This window comes from Bombus affinis, chromosome 15 (assembly GCF_024516045.1).
Source record: "Bombus affinis isolate iyBomAffi1 chromosome 15, iyBomAffi1.2, whole genome shotgun sequence".
Classification (NCBI taxonomy): Eukaryota; Metazoa; Arthropoda; class Insecta; order Hymenoptera; family Apidae; genus Bombus; species Bombus affinis.
This window is the reverse complement of record NC_066358.1, coordinates 7807661-7834042: the sequence shown is the minus strand read 5'-3', so window position 1 is coordinate 7834042 and position 26382 is coordinate 7807661. Positions and strand designations below refer to the sequence as shown.

Here is a 26382-nt window from a genome sequence, read left to right as displayed (position 1 = left end):
GAAACGTTAATTGACTGGTCGGCGAATCAAGTATTGGGAAACGCGGCTGAAAACTCCATCGAAATAGAAATCAACTTAACAGTGTATTGTAAATTGTTGGGTAAATTAAACGTCATGTTTAAAGCAGGATAAATGCTTGTGTAACGCTACAGGGGATGCGTGTAGAGCATTGTGAAAGAAGAAATTATCCGTAGTTGTTGGGTATTGTTGATGAGAATAAAAAAAGGAGAAGTCTATATAAAGTGGTTTTCTAATGGAATTGCTCAAGGTCTTTGTTATATCGTTCCAAGCGACTATACTTGACGTACGTGTATCTAGAAGATAGATGTGTAATGAAACGCTTCTGAAAATTATTCAAAGAAAGGGAATTACCTTAACATCAACTGCGCTTTCTTTTTTAGTAAATAAAACCATCATAATTTCTTTGTATGTTTCTCAGCATCGGCTAGTAAAATTATATGCCATAATTATAGCATGGTATCATATTACCAAAACAAGTATATCATTCAGTATAATGAAACAAGCAAAAGAATCATGTTTTGAAAAATAAATTCTTATAAACAATTGGAAATCATAATCTTGATACATTTAACTCAACGTTTCTTAACAAAATCATGCACCATAACAAAATAGCCAAAGGAATTGTCAATTTCTATTTCCATGAGGAGAAAAAGATATCTTCTTTGCTACGTCAAAAGAACAATTGTATTGTCATAAAAGGGACTAAAAATCACCGCTGTCTCTTTCTGTAAAACCGAAACCATCTCGACATATTTTTGTACCTAACTCGGCATCCCGTAGCAAAATTATCCACCGTAATTTACGACGTGTACTAGCGAAACAAGTATGCTATCCGCCATAATAAAATACCTAAAGAAATCGTCGACATTTTCTTTCGTAAAAGAAAAAAGGAATTCTTTGAATGGATTGCCACAATGGAACTAGCTAAAAATCACCGCTACTCTTCTTATTATAAAACTAAAACTGTCTCAAAATCTTCGTACATGTAACTCAATACTCTCTAATACAATCATCCACTAGAATAAAACACTCAAAGAAATTGCCAACTCCTCTTTCCGTAAAGAAAAAAAAGAAAAGAAGAAAGTAAAAGGAAAGAAATTCTTTCTTCACTAACACAACAACTTACTACGACAGTAAGTTCGATTTACTAATATCATCAACTCCGCCTCTCCCTGAGAAACAAACATCGAACAACGTCCCTCTAATAAAACCATCCATCGTAATCCATGGTACTTCATGAAACAGCTACATCATCCAGCACGACAAAATACCCCAAAAAAATTGTTCTTACAAAAAAAAAAAAGAAGAAAAAAGAAAGAGAAGTTCTTTCTTTAATCACTCCAACGACTACTTCGTTTATCGATGTAATCGACTCCGCTGTTTCCGAGAAAGATGACCGACGCTTCGCAACAAAAAACCATCCACGTAATTCGTACGTTCGTATTCATACGTACACAGAATCGAAACGGCTACGGCATCCACCGTAACCAAACACCCAAACAAACCGTCAACTTCTCCTTCCATAGAAGAAAAAAACTCTTTGTTCACTGCCTCGAAAACTTGCTGTCGTAATAAAACAGTTCAAAAATTGCTGGTATCCGCCTCATCCACCGTTGACCAAACTTCTCTTTCAAACTCCTCTTCATCGTCCCTGATCCGCGGACGAGAAGCTCGGCCTTCGAAACAACCCCGAAGTCATCCTCACCCACCCATCCCATCCATCCCTTTTGTGGGACGTCGTCGTTATCCAATTAGACGTCTCGATTCCTGCCGCTGCCCCTCCGCTGTCCCGTTGTTTCTCTCTGGCAATGTTTAATATCGACGAAAATCGCTAGGCTGCAGAGGCAAGGACGATTAAAAATGAACGTCGGGGCCGCGTGGGCCTCTAAGAAGCCGAGAAAGAACGAGAGGGTGGGCGTGGATCGGGCGGGTAAAAGCGGCGGACTGCTCTATTGTGCGAAACTGTGTCACAGGGACTGGGCTTGGGCGTCCGTAAGGCAAGTGCGCGAAGTGAAGAGCCGCCTCTCGCCGTCCATTTTTCCATCTACAAATGATTTCTGCGGCGTTATCGCTGGTGCGCGAAACTCTGCTTCTGGTTAGGGAGGAGAGAGAAAAAGCGCGGCCAGGGGGAGAGATGTGCGCGGCCTCGTGAAAACTCAGAGTCTCGTAGATTCGCAATGGTTAGCCGCACTTTTACATTAACAGTAACCGTTATTTGTTATTTGTAATATATGTGGTAAATTCTATCGAATTCAAACTATCCGCCAAACGATATTTTGCTATAAAGTACATATACGTGTAGAACTATGCACGAGTTTTCCAAGGTATCTTAATTAATAAAGCAGCCACGACATCGTTTGCTATAAGAAATAGTAAAAATCTTTTTTTTCTTTTTCTTCTTTTCTTCTCTATACTTTTCACTTTATATATAGCCTGCCGATACTCGTTATTGGTTTGTCAACCGTCCTGATTTTGTCCTCTTTCGCTCTCGCGTGTTTTTTTCCCGGCGATGTTTGGTTTTTTAACCTGATGAATTGGAAACCGGAGATGAAAGCATATTTTGACGGTAGCTTTCGAGGATCGAACACTCGCGATTCATACGGAGGAATGCGATACCTACACACGCGCGCAAGCACACACACACGTATACGGTATATCGAGCGTATAAACTCGAAAATTCAAGAAACTAACCGAAACAGCTACGTTTCTACGGAATGAGAAGACATATGAAAAAAATGAAAAAAAATACGAATTGACCAGAATAATATTGATATTAAAGATTAAAGTGTTGCGAATAGTTGATTCGATTTGAACGATTCGTATGTCTCTACGATGTGATAAATTTAAATATCCAAGATCAATGTACGTCCAGATACGTAAAATCAAATGTTCTAATAATATGCTAAATTTTCCGCTTACTTTTAAGTCGAAAGTTCCTCTTCATTGGATTTTAACACGAAAGGAAAAAGTTTGGTCGTATAAACTTACCAAAGTCATTGAGAAAAATCACAATGGGCATCGAATCGCACTGCATCCGAAATTAGAGCTCATAAAGACCACGCCGAACCATCGAACTGTGTCACTAAAGTTTCATGAAAACGAGACCTTGAACGGTACCTCAAACCCCTATTCTAATATAAACCTCCGATTACACTGGGTCAAATCGATATTATCTAATTCTTCTCCTTTTTTTTTCTTCTTTTTTTTATTAATACCATGGATTCAAAGCCTGTTGACGAACAATTAATCGATAAAACAATTTCCTAGTAAAATACATGAAAAAAAAGGAAGAAAGTTGAGGATTTTTTGAAACTCGAGGGACGAGGGTTTTTTTTTTATTTTTGACGAGTTTTTGAGAAGCAGATAGAAAGTATTCGTACATGATATATAATATTATGTTTATAAACAAACAAAGAAATTTTTTATCGCAAGATCTCTCCGAATTTTCTACGATGCATTTTTGTCAAAAAGGAAAAAAACGGATAATGATTCTGTAAGAAAAAAAAAAGGAAAGAAAGGTAGGCAAATGAAAGATTATCAAGAACTTTAAAGGTGAGAACGAAAACAGAAATTGTATTGTTTCTTGGAACTTTAGGTTCAACTATGTAATTTCTTCAGATTTCTGAAGACTAAAGAAATCTACTAAGTAATTCATACTAATTCGAAAAGAAGAAGAAAAAGGTACTAAACGATCGTAAGTACTTTACGAAGAAACTTACAAACTTCAAACTCCGAGAATCGGGAGAAAAATCGAACAACTTCTTAATTTGTTTCATTGACTATTAGCAAATTATCGAACTCTTCGATAATTGAATCAACATTTCAATTGCCAAAGTTCCGATACCTTCTGTCTGCGACTTTAAGAAGAAGAAAAACTGATAAACTGGAAGAACTTCAAGAACTATATGATTCCTCGATCTGTTTAATAGATCGTTAAACGGATTATGAAATTATGCAATGACTGATTTCTCTTTCAAAATATCTTACACCATGCTATCTTCGCTATTAAATAAAACTTTCTTCGGCTATTTCATTCATCGTTAAACAAATTACCAAATTATCCAACGTTCGCACGTTTTCTATTCAAAATTTCCCGCGTTATAGTCTTCTCACCTTACGTACGTCGTAACCCATCGTCGAGCAAATTATCAAGGTCTCATTTCAATTCTATCAGAAATAATTGACTGCGAATCTTTTTTACCCACAATTTCCCACATCATAGTCTTATCTAACGTACGTCGTAACTCATAGTCGAGCAAATTATCAAGGTCTCATTTCAATTCTATCAGAAATAATTGACTGTGAGTTTTTTTATCCAAAATTTCCCACATCATAGTCTTCTTATCTTACGTACGTTGTAACTCGTCGTCGAGCAAATTATCAAGATCTCATTTCAATTCTATCAGAAATAATTGACTGCGAATTTTTTTTACCCACAATTTCCCACATCATAGTCTTATCTAACGTACGGAAGAACTCATCGTCGAGCAAATTATCAAGGTCTCATTTCAATTCTATCAGAAATAATTGACTGCGCGTTTTTCTACACAAAATTTCCCACATTATAATCTTCTTATCTTACTATGAATTAAGAATCTCTTAATCTGTTTGACCCATCGTTAAAACAAATTCTAAAACTCTCCAATCATCGAATAAATATATTTTAATCGAGATTTCTCCCAATATATCTGGCGCTTCATCGTGAATCAAGAATGCCTTAATCTACGTTTAACCGATCATTAAGCAAATTATAAAATTGCCCGATAATAAAGTCAACATTTTTCATTCGAGATTTCTGACATCCTATCCTTATTCATTATGAATCAAGAACATTTCGTTTCCACATTTTCGCCCCCTTTCAACCTCCTCTTATCACGGTTGTAACTTATCTGGCGAATATATCACGATAACTGTACGATATATTAGCGGAAAAATTACTTCCTGCAGCACTTAGTAAGTGCAATTTATTTCCGCGACAGGAGAGGATAAAAAAGTAGAAGAAAAAGAAGGCGAGGAAGAAGAAAATGTCAGGTGGCCGGGGCTAAGCGAATAAGTCGAACCGCCTGTAATGCGAATAGTAATTCAATTTCCGTCGCGTAATAGAAATTACTTCGAGAATTATGTGATCTCGCCGGATTTTCCTCTGCCCTGTCCACGCCAATTTTTCATCGTCCCTGTACCAACGATTTTATCGCGAAATATTTGCATATTCAAAAACATATTGGTTGCGGAAATGAATTGTTTCTTACATTTTCTTTTTCTTCTTACAAGCCATTTTCAAATATAATGCATATATATATATATAAAGTCATTTTCTCTCTATTTCGAAATTTCTAAGCACGTCGATTTTTATATTTGTAAAATTGAACGAGCACGATTGACTTATGGACCGAATGGCTACGAAAGACATCGATTTAAATCGACCAAAGTATAAGATTTATATAAGTAAATCCAGAGACGCGTACGAATGGAGAATGGTAAAAGGAAAACGAACAAATTGATTCGAGTATCCGAAATTTCCGTCGAATGTGCGGGAAATTTTTAAAGCAACAATAAATATCGCTATGGGACGAAGTTTATTTATTCGAAGACTATTCAATTATTATTCGATTCGAAGACTATTATTCGATACGATACATTGATATCGTATAACGTTGTGATAAGAGAATCTTCTGGTGGAACAAAATCTTCGTTCCAATACCATTTACAGGGAAATTACTGTGAAAGAAATTATTCGAATCTGTGAATAGGAAATATCGAACAACGTAGTTTGAATAAAACGACGATATACAGTAGAATCGTATACAGAAACGGATTTATCTTAGAAAAGGTCACGGGCTAAGTACCGTACGAGGAAGGATTTTCTCGAGCAGCGATTTCTCGTTTATCGTTCGTCTTGCTCGGGAAATTTCCACGGCATTGAAAAGCGCGTTATGAAACGCGAGAATCCTCCGATACATCCGACGTACGCGTGCACGTGTTCGCATCGGGTAGGCAAAGAGAGGCCATGAAAATGGAAACCTTCTTACATACAAAAATATAGAGAAACAACGCACGTATTCCATTCTGTTCGTCTTATCCGCTTGCTCTTCGCGTTTCCAGAACGCCGAGCTACGATTATTCGCGTTAGTAAGGCCGACCACATTGAGAAATATGGAACGGACGAAACTGATAACGATAAAAACCGAAGATACGAAGAAAATGCCAACTAGCAAGTTTTGCAAAGACAAACACGAAATTGACACAGCTTCTTGCTCCAGGGACCAAAGAGAACAGAACGGAAAGAGAGAAACTCGACTGAAATACTCTGAGACTGACGCGAGAACAGCCAACTACAACAGATAGAAACTCGTTTATCCGAAAGTTCGGATAAGAAAGGCTCACCGGCTATCCCCACCCGTTATATTATAAGTTCGGATACGAGAGACTGCCGTTCGGATGACCGAGTTTGTCTAATTCGTTTTCACAATTACACGATCTTTGGTTTCGCGATGGTAACTATGGAAACGGCACGTATCAGTTTACCCAACAATATGTCGTGCGATAAATTTCTATGTGTGTGTGTGTGTGTGTGTATATATATATATATATATATGCAAAACAAATATATAAATGCTGCAGATATAAGGTGAGAAAAAAACTCGCAGTTCACGCTTTGTTTACGCCACAGAGCGTGCTCCTTGGTGCTTCTCCTCAGCCACACGCAGGACTTCGTGAAATGTAATATATATATAAGTAAGAACAAAATACATCAGTGATCCTCGTGTTAGGTAATAGAGGCACGCTTAGGAGTTCGTATGCGTGAGGTTGGGTCTGAATTTTTTGTATAAACGAGGTTCTACTGTATCAACATGGAGACGTATATTACACGTAGTACGAGGATCAAATGACATAGATCTTCTTTGTAAAGACTCTGTTCGTAACTTTGTATTTCGATAAGACGTTTCAGATAAGTAGAATTCGGTTGTTGTTGCCACGCCATCGAATTGCCACGATGTTTTCGCCGCAGCTTCGGTGAAAGCGGAGGGCCAGGTCGGAAGCTAATTGCACGCGAGTTGTTCCACTTGTTCGTCGCTGTTGAAACGTTGTCCTCCTAACGTCTCTTTAAATGGTCCCGATTTTGTGGAACTCTGACTCTCTCTCCCACGGAGGAAAAGCCATACTTCCACGAAGTAATGTATCGAGTTTAGAGCAAATTTCGCCGACTGTTACCGTGTTCCGTCAGTTCCCGGAACAGCTTCAACGTTCGCTGGTGTTGTACCGGTCTTTCGGATGCGATCGACGTCCGCTAGAAAAACCGACTTGCGTCATGCAAACGCCTGGGTTCTTGATAGTTTTTCGCGTGTTGAGTTTCACAGCGACGGTGTAACGTCTTTGTGGAAAACGGTGGCAGGAGGTTGCGAACGAGAGATTACGTACCTCCTTAACATTTAACAAGATATGTTCCAAAGTTTGCTGCAAGTAGGAACGAACTTATGGGACGATGAAGATACCTAAACAACTTCCTACTTAAGAGCAATAATTTGTAATTTACAATCTGCCATTTAATAGATATCTCTATATTTCTTCCTCCTCCGGCGTACATCGAGATCGAACGAGAAGAGGAACGAGAAAAAAACAACAATCTCCTTTTTATATCCAACAGGCAAAAATTAACCAAACGTACGACGTATACATGTTCCTTCCGCCGTCTTCAATCAACAAAAAATCCACCCTGCCGATTCTCCACCGCGTGCAACATCCCCAGAACGCGTAAAAAGTGCGGAGGAAACTCGTGTAACCGACGCAACTCGATTAATCTTATCAGAAGAACAAGGCATCGAGTCGTAGCTACTGCCTTGGCGGCAAGGGTTTACTAGTTCTTGCCCCTAGGTAAAAGGATACGCGAAAGTTGCGAAAACCGATAGTTCTGCTATTAATTCCACTTCGTTAACGCTTCGAGAATGCTTCACGCGTGCTAGATTGAAGAGAATCGTAGAATGAGCGAGAGAGAGAGAGAGAGAGACTGGAATTAATTCTATTTTGCTGAGAAGTGCGCTACAGTGCAACCAATTGCATCTTCGAGTGTCTCGAGGCTCGTGTTTCACCCTGCTTTAAGGACGACCTCGCTTCTAATTAACATAAATACTCGGCCAACGACGGTTTACAGCGAGTTCATTGTGCCGGCCACCCGCCAGCCTCCTCGCAAATATTGACGCACAGTGGATTTTATGGACAGATTATGGTTGCTCGAAATGGGATCGTAAAGCGTGAGTAGTAAGGGGGTGATTTAGTTGGCTCGGGGTTGGCTTTACTTGGCGACTAGTGGACTGCGGATTTTTCTGCATTTATGACAAGTTTGATGCTTCGTAATATGATACAAAGAAATACGTATAATATTGAAGCTATGATCGTAATATTTAGTTAATAATATAATTGAATTGATAAATACAGTTAACCAAATTATTCGCTGTACACAGTTATAATTTAGTAATATAATTATGGTTAATTATTACCAGACCCGGTCAAACGAAGGTTTCAAAATTTAATTTAAAATTGTACCTTTGTTCCTATTTCTTTCGTTCGTCTAACTTTATGTAAATTCTTCTATTACCCGATTAATCAGTTTCTCAATTATTTACGTAAAGTTGGACGAGCGGAAGAAGCAACAACGAGCGTACAGTACAATTTCGAATGAAAGTTCGAAGCCTGGCAAGGTTAGGTTAGGTTAATACTCGCTATTATCGTCTGTCGACATCGACGTATATATATCGTACGAAACATAAATACATTATTCGAAATCTTATGGCTGGTATATCAAAGTACAGAATTCGTCGAAGTGCTAACTATGTAATTTCAAATATTATCTATTCCTAGAAACACGATAGCGTCCCATTAATTCCGAACAATCTGCTCCATCTATCTAGAACCCCGTTTGACGTATTATTCGTTCACCCCATCTAACATTCGATACGTTCGAAAATACACAATGGAAGTCGGTTTACACGAACGAAATTTTAGCGGCGGCTGATTACCTGAACATTAGCCGAGCCTCTATCACCTGAACTGCCGCTCAGCGTCAACCAATCCACCATATTACGTACACCTCTGGGACTCTTTTTACACGGCACCTTTCTTCCTTTACGCGATTCGCTTTAACACGGCTTTTTTTATTTTAAACGGTTTATTCACTTCTACACGTTCTTTTTAACTCTTATGTTATTGATTATGTTATTAACTCTTACACGTCCCGCTTGTTTTTCTTTCTTCGCGCGTTTCATCGCTCCATCGTAAACGATACCAATCTCGAACGTTTAACGCGATTTCAAAGGGATTTAGAAACTCGTACGGCTTGTTACGGAGAATTATCAAAGGAAAGAACGTACGTCGACGCGACTGATACAAACCGGTCAGATCGAACGAACGAGATACTTCGAACGACGAAAGTGACCTGTTCGCCGCTAATCAGAAAACTTGTAATACGTGCTCGAACAATAATAATATGGAAAGTGACGATGACCAAAATGTTGATCTTTGGGAAAAGTATTTTTTCCTATTTCCCTTAACGCGTTACCTTCCCCTTCGTGCGTTTATTGAATAAAACGTCGTCATCGAACGCGCCTCTATGTTTTAACCAGTTGGCTGTTGCGCGTACCTAAGATGTGTGGCAAAAAGTAAGCGACGACGAGTATACTCGTCAAACACAGAGTATATGTGACTGTTATAATGTGGAATTAAGTCGTAACCGAATGACTGTTTTGTTTTTCAATTTTATTACTGCAATTTACTGTCATTACTAAATTCCAATTTAAACGTCAAATTGTGATTACTTTTTACGCACGACGAGTATACTCGTCGTAAGGCAGAATGTTGCCATTTCTCCATGACGAGTATACTCGTCGATCATACTGACGACTATATCCGTCGATTATACCGACGAGTATACTCGTCAATCATACTGACGAGTATATGCGTCGATTATACTGACGAGTATATGCGTCGATTATACTGACGAGTATATGCGTCGATTATACCGACGAGTATACTCGTCAAAAACAGCTAACTGGTTGAACTGCTTCTTCTATTGTTTGCTTTGGTTTAACACGAGTTTCGTACTCTGTTGCAAACTAATCGTTTCACGACTTTTTTACGCTTTTTACCACATCCACCCTGTAAAAACAGTCGCAGATGCGTACGAACGTTTATCGCAAAAAGCTGACCACGCGTCGTACGACACAATTCGCAGTTGCTAAAAGTTTGCAAAGTTATTGAACGTTATTTGGGAGGAAATGTTTCGTGGAATCCTCTTATGTCTCGCAGGAACACGAACTCCTATTAACCGAGCAAAAAATCACAGGTGGAAATAGGTCATAGGGAGAAATAGATGGACTTCTATTATATGAGCGACCTGATTATACGAACTAACTTGTCTCCCGTCAATTTCACACGAACCATGTTCTACTGTATTACTAGTTTCCTAATAACAAACCAATTAATGTTCGTTCAAAAAATGTGTACGATACACAGCGCTGCGAATAATTATAGTTTCGAACATACTTTCCGCATTATTTCCTCGATATTTCCAGCGTACCACTGATCACGCCTGGATATTCTTTTTTTTTGCAAATACTATAAAATATTAGGAGATATTACGTTTAATAACTGGAATTAAGGCGAAGGGACGATTCTTCAACGAGACAATGCTGCTATTCGTACAATTGCCACAGTAAAGATTTTGAAATAGAGCTATTACCGTGGCCAGCATCGGATGCTGATCTGAACGCGATCGGGGAACTGTGAATGAATTCTAACAAGGAAAGTTTACGATCAGGCCACCTATAAAACATATCGTCGAACCTGGAGAAAGAATAAAATCCACGTGAGCGGATATTCGAAACGAAACTTTAAACAAGCTCAGTGGATAGCGTGGCCAACAGATTGGATAGAGGTAATCAGAAATGGAGACAAAATTCATTGAATATTAGATAAAGAAGTAAGATATTAACGCTGGGTTTGTAGTTTTTCACAAACAACGAGGTGCATAATTTAAAAAAGAATTTAATTTTGTCCAGACTTTGAAAGAAAAAAAATTTGTGCCTATCGCACCTTCAGTTATCTCTTTACATTATAATATAAAATTATACGAAACGATTTTCTCAACATTTGCTTTAGTATCGCGAAAGATCTAAAAACAGGGTTGAATGATTATAAAATTATTCACGTCACTATATATGTACAATATAATATACTAATATTTGGTATTTAGCAAAGATCTTATGTAAAGATTATATGTTTGTATACGACAGAGCAAGAGTGGAATACACGTTGCTAATTTTGGGGTGGGACAAGTGGGTGGAAAAAAATCGCTGGAAGACTCACCGTCAGAAAATCCAGGGAAACGCAATCGATGAGCCACTACAAGAATATTCGAGTCGAGTACCGCCGCTCAACCTTGCACCCCCTTCTTGCTAATTCACGCAACGCCACTTCTCTGAAACGAGAACAATAGAAGCACATGAGGAAATCTGGCGTTTAAGAACCCTTCCCTTGTTAAATGCTCTGAAAAGCGAGATAAAACTGAAAAATGGATAGTCACGTTGAAAGACACCAAGATTGTAAAGATGTCTAAGCTAAAGGATATTTCAAATGAAGTAAATTTTAACGCTAGAACTATCGACCAGTATAAAATCAGACAAAATTATTGATCTATAAAAAATACGTAATATCCTTTTGATCGTAGCTTTCTTACAAAAGGAATTCCATGTCGCGTAATATATTTTTGGTATTATTAACTCATCTGGGAATATGATCTCTGAATGAAAGTTGGCACGTTTATAAAAAGTTGTAAAACCAGTCATTTCGACTGGTGTGGTAGTTCTAGTGTCAATATCGTGATCGATCTGGAATTTTCCTGATAATCGACACCATCGTATCGAACGATAGGCGGTAAAAATTCCAAAAACGCGTGGAAAGTTACACAAAACGAGAAAACTGGTTAATTCGAGTTCGGTAAACCTTTTACGTTTTGACAAGTGCAAGTTATTTTAAATGCTATTGAAATAAGTAGCCAGGATACAAAATTATTTTGATTTTGAATAAATAAGAAAAGAAAAAAATAAAATTCATTATATTATTCCTTTGTGCGGTGGTTCTAGCGTTAATCTCTTCCGTACGAGCGTGGACTAAAGTCGACAATAAGGCTTCGTGCACACCGGCGACAATTTGTCGCTTACGAAAATGGCGTTCGCTCATATTATTTTATACGAACGTGCGCGCGTTTGACGACGCGGCTGCACGACGACAGTTTTCTTGCTAGAACAAGAATAAATTGAACTTTTGATTGATAGAAGCGAGCAACAAATTGTCGCTGCTACGCACATAACCTAACACGTATTATTACACGATCGTTCTTACTGGCGACAGTCAAGTGACACTAAACAGCGGCTGAAATTTATTTATATATATTTACATAAGGTATTTACGTTAAAATCTATAAAATAAGATCTATAAAACAGGAATAGAATCTGTTAAAGTCTAAAATTTCTGTAAAAGAAGAATGTGGACAATACTTTACAATTTCACTCTGGTTATTTCTTGAAACTTGGAATATATCGGATATAGTTATCTAGAAAGATAAAATATCGTTTAAAAAGTGGAGCGTCACAAACAATTCTACGTACTCTTAACGCCATATCGAAACTAAAGCTAACCTAAAACAAACCATACAAATATATTTTTATTTTCTAAAAATAAAAAAATTAAGTGCAAATTAAGCGACAGGAGTAGACGGTTAGAAGAGTAATTTAAATTAACCTGTATCGATAGAGTGGCCGTACAACAAAAAAAGATTACGAGGAATACGACGAACAACGTTTAAAGAATTTTACACGCGGTTCGGATTAGGATTAAGTTTCGCCTCTGGCGGACGAGTGGCGAAATAAAAATGACGAAATATGATAGTTTGTACTAGGTCGAGGTTAGGTTTAGGTAGTTTTAAAGTAGAATCAAAAGTACTTATAATAGTTTGCGACATTTTTTTCTGACATTTTGCCGCTTAAAATAACGCCACTCGATATATCCAAGTTCGCAGGAAATCGGAAATGCCGATGAAATCGTAAAGTATCGACAGGAAGAGAATACAGGAAAATAACCGGAGAATCGGACGGTCAGGTAGATTACAGTCGCCATTCTCCGTGGAAAGATTTTCCTAAGGAGCGTGCTTCGAACCGAAAGTAATTTTTCCACTGTATTCCGTGCTTCCATTGGACATTGCAAATGCGCCAACCGGATTTACCACGGTTCAGTAGCTCGGGTGCATCGCATCCATGGAAATCCGAGCGTTTCTCGGTTTATTGCAGCGACACGAAAAAACACGAAGAATTACAGCTGCTGTATCTTAAAACGGTACACGACCTACTGAACCTTGATTCAGCAACGAGATCGACGAATTAAATTTCACTGCGTGGAAAGAGACATTTTCCAGACAAGAGAAATATCTTCTCTCAATATATCTTTGAAGAAAAAAAGAATCTGACAAAAAAGCATCGATTACTATCATCTGGTTCTCTTGTGAAATCAACGGGGGGAGATACACAGCATCGTAGAATAAAATCTTGCAAATAAAGATTAGCTTTATACGTGTAGGTATTAATAATAAATTTTATTATTAAAAATAATAATAAATTTTCAAATACTATGGAATTTCATTATGATCTACATTTGCGTGGGCAGATGGAAGATTTTTCTTTCACGTTAAATACGTCTCAACTAAAACATTCAGACACGATACCAGTGATATATGATAACATGCAGCACGGTATGATAGCATACATTTTGTCAAATGTTCGAGTCTTATGGAATTTTATTATGCTTACGTATGTGAGCAAATAGAAGATCCATATTTAATGCTAAATATGGTTTAATTAAGAGATTCAAACACATAGTATCAATAATGTATGACAACATGCAACATGGTATAACAGCATACATTTTTTGAAAGCTCAGACTCTATGAAATTTTATTATGATTTACTTATGCGAGTTAATATAAAAGTTCTTTGTTTCACGTTAAATATGATCAAATTAAAAGATTGAAATACACAGTAGCAATAGCACATGGTAACACGCAACGTGGTACAAAAATGTATATTTTCTGAAAGCTCAAACGCTACAGAGTTTTATGATAATCAAAGTCCATGAACAAACAGGAGACTTTTGGTTCGTGTTAAATATAGTTCGATTCAAAAAATCCAGACATATAATGGCAATAATATGCGATAACGTGCTTATTTAGTAAAACTATTTTTAGCTGTAATTGTACGTTTAAGCCTACTATTCATGCTGTGTATTAATTTTGCTCGAGGCGTATATCCGCAATAAACATGTTTTGCAACTTCCATATACATTTTCGCGTTGATTTCAAATTTTACCATTACGATAACGACGATCGCGTCTGACTTTTCGCCGATGACAAAATTTCGAAAAGTTGCGTATAGCACGCGATAATAAACTGATAAAAATAAACGTTCCCTAACATACTTTGCGAACATACTTCGATGAGCGACTGTTTTTTGTGCGATTGTTTTATGAACGCAAAATTGGGGAACAGCTAATACGTAGGTGTAGAAGCTATTTGTGGCAGGTTGAACGTTACTCAAGAATTACGGTGTATCTAAGGAACACGTATTCTCCGTAGCATGACGCGATGTCAGGAGTAAGCTGATTCTCTTGATGTGTAATCATTGCTGAACAAGCTGTAGATTCCTTTTACGCTCAGATATTCCATGTTAAGATTTTGCCATAGCTGGCTTCCCTCTATCTTCTTCCCTCTATCGGAACTCAACAACGCATTCAGTTATTTCCTTCAAACACGACATCTCTACGGAAGATAAAGCAATCTACGAGGTAATTAGCTCACAACTAGAAACTATTAGGTATAAAAAATGTCGTTCCAGAGATACCAGGCGCATGATAATTTCACGCTAATCGAAATACCAATATATCGTTATCTTTCGTTGCTACTATGTTGGCAACTAAGTGGTTGCGGATATGGTCAATATCGCCTAATGACAAAATCCGCAATCACTTACTTTCCAACCCAATAGAATCAATCTGGATTGTTGGTCTATGACGAAAACAACAATTTTTGCTTCAAACACCAAGAATTACACTCAAGCTATCTGTTATTATCTAAGTTATTGAAAGAAATACATTATCAGACACCTGTAAACGATGTGAAAGGCGTGACCTTGGAAGAGGAACAGCAGGTAGGTTTAAAAAGTCTCACGGGAAATCCGCAAGTTTTTCTTCTGATCGTTCGAGTTTCCATTGTCACTAGTAGCGTAAAATTCAGCAGAAATTCACCGTGATTCTTGATAATCTTCTAAATTGTTAAATTATCAATCCTAGTTACTCCACTTTTTCCACTCTACCTACCAAACGACCCGATCTTTCGACTCGATCTTGACACAGATCAACATTAGACTGTAAATAAAAATTCTTCGTCCCAATCTGGTCCATTAAACAACGATATTCGATACGATCGATCCAATCGCGTGTATCAGCTTTAAAGCTCGTTTTATTCGCCACTGTAAGCGCGCAAAGGGGTTGAAAAAGGAAGAATAAAAAGAGAAGGAACAGCGGATTTTCACGTCAGCACACGCTCTGCCTGTTGACTCGTCTCGATTCCAACTCGCGGGCAATTATCCTTCGATCGTGCGAGTTTGAAGGATTAATACGTTTCGCTCGCATCACGTCATCGTTCTTTGTTGCGACGCGTTTCTCTCCTCGATTTCCGGTTATTAGCTACGGCACAGTTGCTACGAAAAGCTTTGCAACTCGCCGTACACCGGCGTAATATTACGCTTCTTCGAAGAAACTGAAGTGCAACGTGACGGGTAAAGCGAACGTTCGAACGACGAATTAACTTTGAACGTTGAATTAATCGAGCGCGAAACGTCGGTTCAATTTACCTGCTTTTACTTTGTTTTTCGATCACAGAGGCAAAGAGGAGGAATTGTTCGATATGGTGCGAAGCAGATTAAAACGACGAAATTGACAAAGCGAAATGAAATTCTGTCGATGAAATTCGAGCAGCTTAAAGTTCCCGTTCTAACCTCGATTTTTTATTTTAAATCTAGTTGTAAATTCAATTAACCAGCTGATATGGGAATGTCGCGAATTTCAACTTTCCTCTAGCAAATCGATCGAACCATTCGAGTAGATCGGTTTGTCCTAGCGATTTAGCAAATTCTGTTGTAGCAATCGTAACGCTGATATCTGCGATCGTAGAAGATGGATTAATATCGGAACGCGATCTGGCAGCAGGAAATTTCTACAAGCGATAAAGATTGCGTTTGCGTTCATTACATTCGTTTGGCTTTATTGATTTTTCAAATAAAACGGAATTTCGGTGGAATTTTCTCCGTAATGGCGTTAACCTCCCCTTTGACGATGGCTGTTGAAAAGGTGAAATATTCGATAAAAGAAAGCAACGCCTAATTTTACGGGTTCGTAGACGGAACATCGGGAATCTCGAAACGAAATTTCCCATGAAAATGAAATAATCGATAAAAATAAGCTGGCAAATTTCATGGCTATGTTTCTTCAATAAACGTGTCTTCTACGAATGTTTCAGAGTTTCTTTCAGTCGAAACGAAATTTCCTATGAAAATGGAATAATCGATAAAAATAAGCTGGCAAATTTCATGGTTATGTTTCTTCAATAAACTTGTCTTCTACGAATGTTTCAGGGCTTCTTTCAGTCGAAGCGAAATTTCCCATGAAAATGGAATAATCGATAAAAATAAGCTGGCAAATTTCATGGCTATGTTTCTTCAATAGACGTGTCTTCTACGAATGTTCCAGAGTTCCTTTCAGTCGTTTCTAACGCGTTATAACGTAGCTTTGGTTTTTTCTTTCTGACTGAAAAATACGACACAAAGCGGGATAGATCAAGCTGACCTTTCATGGTCCATCATTTTTACGTTGAAGAGTAGTTACTATTATTGACTTTTTCGTCCAGTCGGCAATTAAGAACGCTGTCAGTGATCCATTAAAGCATTATGAAGCTCTTTGACGATGCTTAAGCGGCAAGTTTCGTAGCCTGCTCGAAAGACTTTTAACAACCACGACACGGCGGCTCCTCTGTCTCTGGCCATTTACTCGCTATGCAGTGGATTATCGGAGGAAACGGGGTGTCATAAAAGAAGAAAAAAGGAAATAATTATTTATGTCATCCGTCTTAAATATACAGGGTGGTTGGTAACTGGTGGTACAAGCGGAAAGGGGGTGATTCTACATGAAAAAAGAAATCGAAAATATAGAATAAAAATTTTTCGTTTGAGGCTTTGTTTTCGAGAAAATCGACTTCGAATTTTCGCTCGGCAACGATCTACGGTGAGATCCGTTACAACAAGACGTGATAAAGTGCACGCGTACCGAGCGAAAATTCAAAGTCGATTTTTTCGAAAGCAAAGCCTCAAATGAAAAATTTTTATTCTATATTTTCGACTTCTTTTTTCACGTAGAATCACCCCCTTTCCGCTTGTACCACCAGTTACCAACCACCTTGTATATATGTAAATTTTGTATTTCTAATTTTGATTCTGTGGCATACAATGCTCTACTTAAATACGCCACACTAAATCCTGGTAAAAGAAAATATACCGGAGTTTGTTTTATATTCGCCATAGAACTGTACGCGACGATATATCAAAGTTTTATTTCAAATCACGTTGCAATTTACATACTTCGATTCGAATACGTAGCTTAAATCTTGCTGACAGGCAATGATTCTTATATCATATTTTACAAGAACAAATGTATATCCTGACCTGATTCTGCCTGGATATTTTGAGAACGGCGGATTAGATCGCGTCAGATGCGTCTACGAACTGTCTCCACGATTAATTTCGTATGCTGGGACATGCTATTACGAAGATCATAATTAATCTTGCCGCTGACAAATTCGGTAAACGACTGTCAGACATGTTCCAAACGATCAAACAACTACCAACTATCACATTCCCTGCGAATATCTTTTCTCTTCATTGTTATTATTATAATTATTATTCATTTCTAATTTAAGCAATCAATTTATTTTTTATTATTTTGTACGTGTTTCAACCATCCTTTAACCCTTTGCACTCCTATGACTCAACATCAGTTTTTATTACAGAAGCTCCTTTGTCGAGTCCCACTCGACATTCCTTCAGTCCCATTTTATTTTTGTGAAACGTGCGAAAGAAAACGAGGATTGCGTCCTGGAAATTGTTTCAAGATATATGGTACACTTAAAAATTAGAAAATACAATAGTGTGAATAAAACTGGTATTTAAGCGAATTTGTTACTTCCTTTATTTATTTAAATTGTCTTATTTTTTGGTTAAAGTAAATTTCAAATAAAACACTTAAAAGCGTTGGGAGCTGCTTGCCAACGAAATTGAAATAAAATTCAAAGTGCGAACGATTAGCAGATGTTTCTGATAAAACGTCGAACTTTTTAAGAAATTAAAACTACCAGTGTTTTCTCAATGAACGATACAAAATATAAATTTCATCTGAAACGCAAGTCTGTAAGTCGAAAATGTGAAACTGTGGCCAAAAGAAGATATAACGAATCCTATAATTCAGTGTGTCAAAATTTTCCAAAAACGCTAAAGCAGGAATTCCGTTTAGGAAGAAACGGGAAGACGAACGTGCAACTGACGATCGGACGATTCTTACAGAAAGCTTAATCTTCATAGAAAGTCACGAAATCAATAAGAAGAACGAAAGCAGATATATAGAATAGTGGGAAACGTGGGCAGATGGGAAAAATACACGTTGCGAGACGACCTACACGTCGTGAGCACACGTGTGCGCTCACTTTTATTTTCAGTCCGAATCGTCATCGACTGTTTCTAGTCGGTCGTTTGCGATCGAGTAAAATATCATAAAACGTTGAGAAATAAAAAGAGCATAAAGAACTTCAAACAGAAAATTCGAAGCGAGAAGAAAAATAAATAACAAACTGATCGCTTTCAACGGTATATTGGATTTCTCGAAGATCAAAACGCTTCACTTTTGCTCCTAATATTCGTATTTCTTCATTTTTCATCGCTTTGCAGTATTATCGTGTTCGTATTAGCCTAACTCTATAAGCATTTTCATTAGCAACTAATTTGTCGTAGAATTTAAAACAGAGAAAAATGCATTTGTCATATACTTCGTGCCATTTATCAACAACGTTAGGTATGTTCATAAAGCTATGAAAATATCCAATTGACAAAATATTAAAAATGGTTCAAATATCTAGACTCGCAATAATACAGCACATTTAAATTTCACTATCTTTTGTGTATCTTAGAATTTCCAAGAACAAGGTATCTCAAAACTTATGGTTCAAGATGAGGGAGAATACGGCAAGTATGAAACGAAACAATAAAAAAAAAGAAGAAAATAAAAATTCCTAATTAATAAAATACGCGCGGATAGCTTAGATATATAATTTGGCGATATTATTCGATATATTCAAATATTCCCGCGTTTCGTATATTCCAGGCGTTTCGACAATAAAGTATCTTTTATTTTCAAATAAATTTATCCCTCGAAACGAGGAGAAAAGTAGCATAATGGAAACGTAAGAGAACAAAGAACTTTCATTTCTCGGTTCCATTTCTTCCGCAGACATGTTAAAACATTTCATTAATAAAATACGCATATAGTTCGAATATTCAATCTCGTGTTGACATTCCACGAATATCCAACTTTTTGCTACCTTTCGTGTACTCTAGACATTGCAACAACAACTATTCCAATATTTCTATGTTCGAGAACGAAGAAGAATATGGCGAAAGAAAACACGCGAGAACAAAGAAGTCTCATGTTTCTTTTTTTTTTGGTTTCGTTGGAACAAGCATTGGTAAAGCAAAGACAGATGGAAGCGGTCGATTATGTGCGAGCGCGGATAATCTTACGTTGCAGCGTCGGTTTCCGGCCCCAGCCAGCCGGTTTCCGGTATTCTAGCGTCACGCCGCTCGTCTAACCGCTTCTAGGACGCGGATTGACCCAGTTGTCTCTCTCGAATATCTAAATCCGAACGAAACGCACTGGCTGATACCGTTTCTTCGACATTTCGCTGGCAGCCAGCCGGTTTAATTTATCGCCGTTGCTTCTACTCCATTTCCGACGACAGAATGAATTTTGCGTTTTTGGCCATCGTCACAGTTTCAACGCGGTTGCAGAGATCCTCGATATTCCACGATTTTTCTGCTTTATGGCGCTGCTAGTTTCCTTATACCAGCTTCGTGCTTTAGATCCTACGTGGCACATTTTTCAAGATATTTTCATAGAAGGGTCGTCGCTTTTCGAATGGATGAATCAAACTCGTAAGAGACTTGGATTGAATTTTTATTACTTTGGGAGAACTGTATTTCTTCGAGATCGATTTTATAGTAGAGGAATCTTTGTAATCGAGTAGAGTGAGATTTTGTGAAAAATCGCGTGAACAGGCCGCTGATGAATATGGAAATTACTATTTTTCTGAATAGAGTTAATTCTACTCTTTCTTTTCTTTCTTTTACCTTGTAAGAGTCTATTTCGAGCGCCTCGCTGTTGAAAAGGCCGGACCATTTGCCAAGAAAAGACTCGTTCTAATTGAATCTTCCTGATTTTCGCTGCGAACCTTCCGAACAAGCTAAGATAATTGTTTGCCGGCCCTTTTGCACGATAATTTGCTAATTGATAACATTAACAAATTGGTGTCATTGGTGAGATTTTCCTGTAGGTATATCAATATTTTCTATAAGTTTTCACCTACTTTCGTCATCCACTGTGTACATGTGTTTAATGTTTCATTTGAAGAAAAAAAAAAAAAGGAGAAACAACGTTTCATATGGACTAACCTAATTCATACTTATACACAATAATGTGTAGAATGTAATGTAAACAAAAATGCATATGCAAAGACAGAAAGAAAAGGGTCGCAGAAGAAACTAAAAACGCACTTTGCAACAGAATTATTTATACGTACACAACGATACGATTATCATTTGTGTATTTCAAGGAAGAGTAGAAAAAATTAAAAAATTAAAATAAAATTAAAATCAAACTGGCAAAAATCTGCGAATAAAGTTACAACAGAAACAAAATCTTGAGTTTTTTCAACGAGATAACAGAACGTTGTGGACGTTCGCGTAGGGCAGGCAGACCTACGAGATATTAATATAATGTTGAGCCTACTATTTTTATGGTCTCGCGTAAATATAACAGGTGTACGTAATTTTCGTAACGTTGCGCTTTATAACGAGACAGCGGATTTTTATGCAAACTCAAATTTCTCAGAATGCAATTAAAAATGCAGCATCTCGGTAGAAAATTCTTTTACCTACCAATTATTATAAAAAGTATTGCACTTTGGATATTTTGCACTCTCAAATTTCTTAAAAACCCACAAAAATCGCCAATCTATTTTTAACTTCTTCATATTTTTCCTTGAAAAAGGTGAAAGTGAATAAATCGTTGGACTTTTACGATTTCTGTCTCACTGTTGACGAAATTCGTGCAGGTAACACTTTTACGCTTGGCAACTAAGTGATTGCGGATTTTGCCAATACCACCTAATGACAAAATCCGCAATCACTTAGTTGCCAAGCCAATATATCAAATATTTTCTATTTAGAGTTTCGCGGCTCATTCTGTATATAACGTAACAATAACAATAAATTTATTCGTATATTATTCTAATTTCTTCATACGTAATACTACGTTCTCAAACATACATAACGCGTACAAGCTCGCACGAAGCGAATCCTTGCGGAAAAAATAAGAAGAGAACGCAGAATGAAATTTTCTTCATACGACGCTTGGTTCTCGAGAAAATTTCCAGTTTGAAAATTTCTAATTTAAAGTACGCTCGAACATGGCTGATTACGGACTGGGCGCGAATAGATAGCCGACAGGACATTATTCTACACGTAAAAATGAAATCAAAAATGTAGAAGAAAATTTGTCATAACAAGATAATTTGCTTGCGAGAAAAATAAATTTCAACATTTATCGTACGCGTGCAGCGCGCCAATTATCAGTTAAACACGTTCAGACTTTATTTTATTCCACATTTTTTGCTTGTATTCGCATGTAGAATAATTTCCGGATTATTGTTTGTTCGTGCATAGTCGGCAATTAGTCATGTTCAAGGACTCAATTTTCTCAAAAACGAACCGTCGCACGAAAAAGTTTGATTCTATTTTTTTTCTTTTTCTTTTTTTTTTTTTTTTGTTCTTACTTTTTCACCAGCACTCGCGTCATATCCGCTCGTACGTGTTGTTTGGCCGCACCCTATATATATTTCGACACCATAAGGCTGCGTATTTGTGGCTTCACGCAAGAACTGCGCTGACGTGGTATTTTTGCAAAAATGAGTCAAACCCGATAACAAGTTTGCAAACGATAATACACAACTTGTAAGACAACCACATTCTTCTCATAAAGAGGAAAGAAAAATTACAAATTCCATGTAGAAGCAACTTCCCGTAGTATCTGTACACATGCTAATTTAACAATTTTTCGTAAGATAAACCTCGTGCAAGAAATAGCAAAGACAACGTGAGAACTACAAACGGAATAAGCTTGTTGATTCTCCGTTTCTGCGTTGCAGAGGAAATTCGACACCGACGCTTCTTGCACCAAGGCACAGATATCTTTCGATTTCTGTTGCTTTAACGCCAACCTCACCAGACCCGGTCAAACAAACAACCTGTTTCAAAATTGAATTTAAAATTCTATTTCTTTTGTTCGTTTAACTTTACTTTCGTCCAAATTTCTACATCGATTTCTGATTAATCGGTTTCTCAATTTTTGTTTTAATAATTTACATAAAATTAGACGAACAAAAGAAATAACGATGAACACGTAGAATTTGAAATTACATTTTGAAACCGGTCGTTTGACCGGGTCTGGTAAGGTCAGCGTGAACCGCGCCTACGTTTCTCTTTCTTCGATCGACGAGTCGATCGTTCTCCAACACACTTTCGAAAGACTTGTTAATCGTCGATCGACGTTCATTATACCGTCGAGCAAGAAGGCACTCGACCATTAATTGATCGGACCTGATTGCACAGGAAGCGAGTCGCGCCACCGTATGGCCTGTCTATATCTAGGGCACGCTCATTACGCGTCATCCTCATGAACGATGATTCGAAAGTGCGTGGAAACGCCTGTCTGCCAATGCCTACGTTTTCTTCGTCTGCGTTCAAACACTGGTCGATTGAACGATGTGACAGCACATCCTTCGAGAAACATTCGTATCGAACACAACCAACGTAATGCGAATACTTTTCGACCATTTCCATCGTGCGATCGTTCGAATAAAGAGCGAAGAGCGGTGTGTAATTAAAGCGTCCAGAGGCACGAAATTCGGAGTGAAATATTTGTGAAATATTCATGAAATATCGAGCGGCCGAGGAACCACCTTTCACCAACATTTCGATCGATTTCATAATTATTGGGTTGGCAACTAAGTGATTGCGGATTTTGTCATTGGCACCTAACGGCAAAATCCGCCCAATATTTGGGGATTCTCCGGTGGAAAAATCATTTGATACTCCCGAACTGATTTTTCGTTAATATTAACGCCATAACTAGCGACTTTTAATACTTGAATGTCTTGTACATGACTAATTAAAATTAAAGGAACACGATTATCAGAATTAATTCCGTAATTGCAAATGATAAGGTCGGATTATATTCCGATGCTGTGTCTATAAAATCGCACCATCTCGCAGTACAATTTAACGTTACCTTAATTAGAAGATTATCTTCGATATTATCTTCGGTTTCAGTTTCTCGAAAATTTTCTTACGTTTCTTTCGCTTTGTCGCAATTCTGATTCCAGCGTTGAAAATCTACAAGGCTGGAACCAATCTCTGAACACGTTACGTCGTTTAAGAAAGTAAAAATCGTGTTGATTAAAGAGCGGCAAAATGCCTAGAAAATTTAACGCGTATCAACCTTGTCTCAATGACCTTTTTCGTAAAAAAAAAAAAATGTTACATACCAGTAACGCTAAAAAGCTTCTCCGCCCGAAAAACTAAAAGCATCTGGGTATTTTTTAATATTTTAAGTCTGGCCAAAACCCGACGCAAAATTATCTGCTGAAAAATCAGAAAGGAGAAGAGTGAAAAAAAAAGAGAAGAAAGAGAAGAGAAAAAAGGAAGAAAATAAAACACGAGAAGTAGACAGAGAACAGGAGGGAAGCAAGGCTAATTAGCAAGAAGCCTCATTGTCGTAGATCGAAGATACACGAGATTTTTCAGCGTGACGTGCCGCGTTATTTCTGCTTCGGCCGCCACCACGCACAGCGCTGCGTGCAAACGCGCAGAAATCAAAACAATCGTTCGTTCGATTCCCATCTTATCGCTCGATAATATCGTCACGCTGCAGCATAACGCGGAGACGAACGCCAATTCCTCAACAGAATCGATAGAGTGTCGATAAAAAAACGTCTGCACGCGAGGATCTGATTACTCGAAGATTAGCTTGCTCGTTCATCGTACACTCTTTTTTGCTAATTTTTATCATATAGCGTTCGTTACGTTTGAAACGTTGAACATTCGTAACGTTTTGTAACGCGATACGCTTGAAAGCTTGGAAATTTATTATCTTGTTACATTCTTTAAAAATCCGAACGAACTTTTCCAGCGACCAATATTGTATCGAACATATCGCCATAACATTTTCTTTGTAGCATCCACTGCTTTTCCCATATTTTATGTAACAGTATTTAACATTTTCATAAAATACCACGCAAAGTGTGCAAGACGCGAATTCGCGTGTCCTCTGGACGTCCTTAGACGTCGCCGTGTGTGGTTAGACGAAGAAACGAATATTCGAGATATTTCTACCGAGGCAAAAAGTAGGAGAAATATCAACAAAGATGCGATAAGAAAAAAAGAATAGGAAAAAAACTTTCACTCGCGTCGAACCTTCCTAACAGCGAGTTTAACGAAGACTGCACGTTATACGAATTTTTTGATCTCTGTTCGAACTGATTCTCGTTCAAACTCCGCATCGCACGACGTTTCGTGGCCAAGAACAAACGACTAATTAACATCGCAGCGTAATTGGCCGCTGCTAAACGGCCCCAAGTAACCTTAATTACGATTTCCAAATCCCTGTGCTCGTATTGTACACGTCATCGAAACGGAACACCGTAATACATGTAATTCGCTGGAAACTCGATAACAATTAATAATCGTGCTCGAGCATAGTAAACAAAGGGAGTTGCACGGGATATTTGTCTATTAAGTTTGTATTAACGCACCAAACTTTCGATTCGCGCGAATCGACGAATGGGAAAAATCAAATTTCCATTCATATCTCGTTTTATCTGATAAATCGGCCAGTTGTTGATAATTGTAATCGAGTTGTAACACGTTCGGCCATGATATTCGTCGATTAGATTTTCCCTCAATGCTCAACTCGGAAATCATTATCCCGGATAGATAGAGAAAAAGTCGATAGATGGAAACAGTGGTCGAAACATCGAGTGGAAGTTCGAAATTGGAAAATCGCGAGCTGCATGCTCGGACAATTGAACTTTGTGCGTGGTGAAGAGAATATCTACGAAGAAGTTAGGCCTTGGAATTTACCAAAGTACGGGAAACTAATCAGAGGGAAAAAGTGAATTTTAACGAGAGGATTCTCAGGTGGCGTTTTGTTGTAATTCCAGCGTCCAGAGATACGAGAATTATTATAAAAGGTTCGTGGCAATAGGAGGACACGTTCCATCGTGTTCCATCGAGGCTTTTTTTTACCGATGTAGAGTTTAACCTCTAATAATTTCTAATTCAGCCAATAAAGGCTGATGCACCATGGCGGATCTAAACTGTTCGCAGCGAACGTTCCGACGCTCCGGTCTTCTCGTTTGATTTATTTCTCAATTAACGGCCCGTTGAAAATTCCCAGGTTAAAAGTAATAAATTTCTATGAAATTTGAATAACCAGTTGCGAAATAAAAAGTCAATATGTTGATTATAATTCTGACCCGGTAACTTCGCTCTTTGCCTCGAACTAAATGAGATTAATATTAAATAAAATTCAAAGAAACGGAAAATATTAAACGAGCTAAAATACTGTATGCGGAAGAATTTTCCGAATAATTTGATCTATTCCCGTTCCAAATTCCTCCGTTTTATTAATCACATTTTCTCTTTGCTTCTCCTTTTGCATTGCCCCGCCCTCCCCCTTCGTTTCTTCAACTTGAAATTAAACGAAAACTTGTATCAACAAAACTCGGGGAAAAGACAAATTACAGAATATTACAGACGAGAATTCTCTCTCTCTCTCTCTCTTGTTAATATCCTGTATAATAAAATTCCGCTGTAATATTAAGCAAAAGCTA

At 37.7% G+C, this 26382-nt stretch overlaps 1 protein-coding gene across 4 annotated transcripts in view; it reads right to left on the bottom strand.

Annotated features, from left to right (window-relative positions):
• The window catches only part of LOC126924820 (ras-related protein Rap1), a 71293-nt gene that overhangs the window by 28778 nt on the left and 16133 nt on the right, over nt 1-26382 (bottom strand). For 2 of the 4 annotated variants that reach the window (XM_050739719.1, XM_050739718.1), the window contains exon 2: nt 11380-11491. The exons of the other annotated variants lie outside the window; for them this stretch is intronic. The gene's annotated coding sequence lies outside the window, so the exon portion shown is untranslated. The remainder of the gene's footprint in view (nt 1-11379; nt 11492-26382) is intronic. 4 annotated transcript variants of the gene reach the window in all.